This window comes from Dryas octopetala, chromosome 2, assembly GCF_963921425.1.
Source record: "Dryas octopetala chromosome 2, drDryOcto1.1, whole genome shotgun sequence".
Classification (NCBI taxonomy): Eukaryota; Viridiplantae; Streptophyta; class Magnoliopsida; order Rosales; family Rosaceae; genus Dryas; species Dryas octopetala.
The window spans coordinates 8,009,062-8,015,032 of NC_141367.1; the positions used below are offsets into that span (position 1 = coordinate 8,009,062).

At 38.4% G+C, this 5,971-nt stretch overlaps 1 long non-coding RNA gene across 1 annotated transcript; it reads right to left on the reverse strand.

The window, feature by feature from the left end:
• Positions 1 to 589: 589 nt before the first annotated feature.
• Positions 590 to 1,514, reverse strand: LOC147292874 (uncharacterized). The gene is made up of 3 exons (XR_015120518.1): positions 1,435 to 1,514; positions 814 to 933; positions 590 to 714 (listed from the first exon to the last, which is right to left on the reverse strand). It is a non-coding gene; the product is annotated as an uncharacterized LOC147292874 (long non-coding RNA).
• Between the last annotated feature and the right edge of the window lie 4,457 nt (positions 1,515 to 5,971).

The window sequence follows — 5,971 nt, forward strand, 5'->3', positions numbered from 1 at the left end:
CAAAAGTCAAAATCAAAAGCCTACTAATTTTAAAAGTCAACTTCGGGTCAAGCCCAATTTAAAATCAAAAATTTAAAATTTAAATTCAAAACCTTTTATTTCTCAAATAAATTCTCAAAATATTTAAAATAATTCCTTGGAACAAAATACGAAGTCTCATAATTTAATCTCCCACTACGCCTTTAAATGACCATTATAAATAAAAAATAAAAATTTTAATTTCTACTGAAATTTGAGTCGGGTCGTTACAAGAAGACACACAAACTGATCAATTAATTGCACAATTGTCTTTACCTTACCAAAAAATCATTGCAAGACGCATGCATGAGAGAGAGAGAGAGAGTGTGACAGATAGACAAACAGACAGAGAGAGACTGGAAACCAGAAACATGAATAAAATAGTATAAAAATAACACCTAACAGACCTTCTTAGGATCAACAGCATCAAGGTAAAGAAGTTGAGCAACAATAATATTTGTCATGTCATCATCAAGAGCTCCCCCACAACGTATTATGCTCTGAGAGTCAAAATATCAACAAAACCATGAGTTAAAAGATAGTAACTAGAAGTGCAGAACTCACCTAAGCTACCACCTTATATGATAGAAAAGTTGACTAATAACACTTTGAAAGCGTTCTTGCACCATTGGGGGTGGCCCCTGTCCCTGTGCATATGCAGGAAAGTATAGCGGAGATGGAAATTGCAAATCATCCCTAAAACATCATATTCAAAATGACATAATTAAAATAAATTAACTTGAATTTATCCAACATAAAACTAATCATGCTGGCATGAATCAAATCCAAACCCACATTATGGACCAAATTCCTGGACGAGAACTCCTATCTGGTACCCAAAATTCACCAGAGTAGACAGCTTTCACTGGAGAACTCGGGAGGTTTTTGCCATTTCCAGCTAACTTTTTCAATTTCCTGCAAAACATAAAAAACTTAATGTTCTATCTGACACCAATAAAATGGAAAGAAAGCTGTAAGTTTTCCTTTATCTTGTGGTAACCTTAGCTAAAAATTTCATGAATAAAGTAAAGGTACAAAATGTACAGAATTGGGTAAATTTTTTAATCCTAGATGTTTGGAAAGTCAAAGCATGACCTCTCAATTGAGCTTAAGCTGAAGAAGTTCCCCCAACTTTTAGATAAACATTACAACACTTAAGACTAAACATACAAATTTTTTGTCAGCAATTAATTGAAATTTTGAGTTTGCAGTTATTTTTTTGGATTATGAAGTATGAAATTTCTTATCTTGGCCAATCAAAACACCTCTATTAATATTAGAAATTTGAGATTCACTAAATAATGAAGATAAAAAATTCAAAACTCAAAATTAGAAATGAATTCACATTCTCGGAAACCAAACATCAAAGTTAAAAAGAAAATATAGAGATTGAGGTTGAGGTTGGTGAGAAAGTACCTGGAAGGAAAGCGTTGGAGACAAGAGCTAGGGTTGGGGGTGAAGAGGAGGGAGTTGAATCTGAAAGACGAGGCTGAAGTTTCGAAGAGGAGGGAGTTGAATCTGAAAGACGAGGCTGAAGTGGAAACGCAGGTCTGAGCCATTGTTGTTTGGTTTACGTATTGAAATTAAAATCGTTGGCTCCTTATCTGAAAAATAAACCTCACGGCTCACGGCGGCAGTGCGTAGAGTGGAGTGTTGGAGCAAACAACACCTTACCACCTTAAATTAATTTCCAGTCTAATATCTTCCAGCGCAAATCACATTTACTTTGCCCTCAATCCGGATTGAGCCATGCTGAAACTAAGGTAATCCAAATTTGGTTCAGTGTGTGGCTGAGTCTAAAGGTGGGTGAGGCTCGTATTTCTACAAAAATTTTCATTCCCGCCCATTGGAGCCAAATATTTTCGCTAAAATTTTTTTAATTCACCAAATTTTTCCATGGCGTTGAAAGAGTGTCCTGAATTCAAGTATCCATGACAGTGTTCCCTTTGCCATTAATTTTATGACATTTATGAGTGGTCATGGTTTAGTTAGAGTATCCATGACATTGAAAAAAAGCCATTTCATTTTCAATTTTTGATGGCGTAGTATCCACATCATTGTTTCATTATTCAATGACATTTTTGCTTAATTGTCATAATTAACAACTTATATATTGCATTCCATGGCATTTTAAAATAAAACGCCATAATAATACATTAATTTTTAAAACGCCATTAATTAAATGTCATAAAAAGTCAATTTTGTTGTAGTGGAGTGCACATATCAACCCAATTCTTGAGTGTTTATCATTGAGAGTATGTCATAATGAGGATTGGAGTTGAATCTTTTGTGTATATATTGATTTAGTTTTGTTTATCGATCTAACACTTGGATTTGTGTCAAGGATGGCCTATATGACAATAGAGGAGTGAGGTGTGTTATTTGAAATGTTATTAGAATTTGGAGAATGCAATTTATATGCCTTTCTTTCCTATGTGATTAATGGTTATGCGCATGAATTCAATTGTTGGGATGTTAGAGTCAGTTTTGAGTTTTTTCTTTATTTTATTTGCTTGAGGATTAGCAAAATCTAAGTTTGGGGGTGTGATGAGTGTGCATTTTGCATCACTTTATGATATTAATTCCTTAACCCAGAGTGTTAGAACTCGATATTTGTGTTTCTTGTTTTATTTTTGTGTTTTCAGGTCAAATGAAGCAGAAATAGGAAAAAGGAGCAAATGGAGCCGTTTTGGGACATTTCGTGGTCAAACTAGGAAAATGAGTCATTTCCTGGTCAAACCAGGAAAAGAGCATAAATCCTAGTCAAATGAGGATTCCTAGTCACACTAGGAAACGCCAAGTCCAGAACCATCATTGTCGAGCCAGAAATGAGAAATCCTGATTGAAACAGGAATTTCTGGTTGAACTAGGAAACCTAACCCTACTTGGGAAAGGAGTCCTAATGACACTAGGAGACCCCAGGGGCAATATGGTCATTACGAGAAGTCGAAATGGATAAGGAATCCTTCATTTACAAGAAATCCTAGTTGGACTAGGAAAGGTTGGTCAAAGTCAACTCTATCAAGTCAAGGTTCCAGAAGCTTCTAGAAGATGGTGGACATCCATGGAAATAAATGGAGGGAAGAAATGAATTTGAATTCAAATGGAAATGAGGGTCAACTATGACAAGTCAACAAGTCAAATGGGCCATGGGCCTATGGGATGCCGAAATCAGTTGGGCCATGCATGCATGCATGCACCAACCCCAGAAGCCCAGTAGCCCAAGCCCAATACGCCAAGACCAGCAGCCCATGCGCATGCACTGAAACCCTAGAGGCCTTGTGTGAGTCAGTTAAGCCCAAGATGCAAGCCCTTGCCGCAAGCCCAAGCTTCCCAAACCCTAGCTGCTGCCGCATAACCCTAAGCCTTGCCTCACAAGGATTTCTCCCTCACACCTCTATAAATATATCATGTTCTCTCAACCTTTAGACCTTCAATGTTTATTATTTTTCAGAGTTTCAGAATTCCAAAGAGAGAGAGAGGTGCCGAGTTCTAGAGAGAGGAAGAGAGAGGCGTGGCAGCAAGGAAGAAGGAGCCTCTGCCGCAAGCCCTAGCTCACCCTAGCCGTGAGCCACCTGCTTGTGTGTGGTTCCCTTCTCCTCCTTGCCTTGCCGCAACCCCCTCTTGATGTTCTTCAATTATTTTTGTTTAGAATTCTTCTTTTAATTTAGTTTTGTGTTTCTGATTTTGTTATAATTATGGATTGAGATTTTATTTATGTAATTCAGATTTTTTTTATTTATTTCAGTTTTCTGTTTATTATTTTAATTATGTAGGTTTAATTATTCTATCTTGCATGTTAGTTGTAGGTTGATTTTCAGAGATGCCATGCTTTAACAAATCGTTTATCCGTCTCTTGATTAATTAATTTGATGTTTGCATGTATTAAATTCTCATTATCTGATTGAATCCGTCACTAGTTGTTTGCGTCCTTTTGTAACGACCCGACCCAAATTTTCACTCGAAATTTAAATTTTTATTTTAACTATGATTTTAAAAGTTTTCTTTTAGGATGTTGAATTTTATTTTAAAGATTTTGGGATTTATTTGGAAAATAAAAGGGGTTTTGACTTAATTTTTTTTAAAATCTGGGGTTGACCCAAAGTTGACTTTCAAAATAAATGTGCCTTTGATTTTGACTTTGGGTCGGTTGGATAGGCTTCGAGCCCACGATTTCATCGATCCGAGTTACGGTTTAAGAAATATGGGCGTTTGAAGCGAGGGGCATATGTGTAATTTTTACTTAAATAGTTTTTAAAACCCAAATCTCATCTCACTCTCTCTCTCTCAACTGATTTTGCCTCTCTCTCTCCCCGATTACACTTTCTCTCTCTCTCTCTCTCTCGAACTTTCGTTCTCGCGCACACACCCCCCTTCCCAGCCACCGCCGATCTCGACGTCCGGCGAGCACCCCGACGCCGACCACCCCCCTGAGTTTTCTCTCTCCCGACCTCTCTCTCTCTCTCTCCCTCGCAGACTCTCATCTCTCTCTTCCTCTTTATGCGCGCGACACCACAACCGGAGGACAGCCTCCGGCCATTTTCCCGGCGGCACGAGACCACCGTCGTGACCCCTGTGAGCCGGCCATTCTCTTCTGTGCTTCCCCTCGCCGGCCCGCCACCCCTGTGCGTAGGAAATCGCCGGAGAGAGCTAGTCGCGCCGTCGGTTTCTCTTGCCGATTTCGGCCACCTTGGAGCTCCGATCGAGAAATTGGTTAGTGGGTTTTTCTCCTCTCTTCATGGGCTTCCAAACCCATACAAGCATGAGGTCGATCCGACAGGGAATGGTTAATAAACAACAAATCAATTCAAATAATCAATAGAATAACAAAATGGGGGGTTTTGGAAAGATGGAAACACACGCACACACCCTTTATTCTATCTTGCAATGTTAAGTTTTCAGTTTCAAATCAGATAAGCATGCAATAACCATCCAAGGCTAATGACAATTAATTTGAACACAATGTATTAAAGTTTGACTGTTAAAAAGATTTGGCTAGTTACTTTCTCGCAATTGTTCTCGTAAGGCATAAACTAAGAGCTTATTGGGCCTTCATTAATCAGTTAACTTACATGTTCCCTAGTCCAAGCTAAGGCAGCTGTTACCCATGTAAGAGTCATTAAGATCCATGAGAACGTCAAACATGCACAACATATAAGCTTTGATTATTTCCTTATAGAGGTCTCCCAACCCCATTACTAAGAATAATCCCTTATTCCCTTGTTACTTGTGATTTAGTGTGTTTGACTATTTTACAGCTAAACCTAACAAATAAACTAGATGCAATTACCCTAAGGTGGCCAGTCAAAGGATGCAAACAACTAGTGACGGGTTCAAATAGATAATGGAAATTTAATACACGCAAACATCAAACTAACAGACCAAGAGACGGATAAACGATTTGTTAAAGTAAGCAAATCCATTAATCAACCTACAACTAACATGCAAGATAGAATAAATAAACCTACATAATTAAAATAGAAAAGAAAATCAGAATAATATAAATAAATTCCCAATCCATGTTGGAAAGCAAACTAATTAAACAAAACAATTAAAAACTAGAATTCCAAAAGAAAAACAAAGAGAACATCCTTAGAAGGTGGCAGCAGCGGCAGCACAAGGTGGCAGCGGCGGCACAAGGTTGCAGCAGCGGCACAAGGTGGCAGCGACTTGACTCCTTCCTCCTCCTTCGGTTCAGCAGAAAAATAAAGAAAGAGAGATGATGGTGGCTACAGCAAGGGAAGAGAAATAATGGGGGCTGCTAGGGTTCCTAGGCTGCGTGAGAAAAGAAAGAGAGAGAAAGGAGGCTAGGGTATTGGCGGCTACAAGAAAGAGAGAGAGAGAGAGAGAACAACTAGGGTTTCTGAAATTTCAGAGAGGAGAACCCTCTCCTTGAGTTATAAAGATGTATTTATAGAGGAGAGTGGGGCTGAGATTTCTCTTTCTCTTCAAT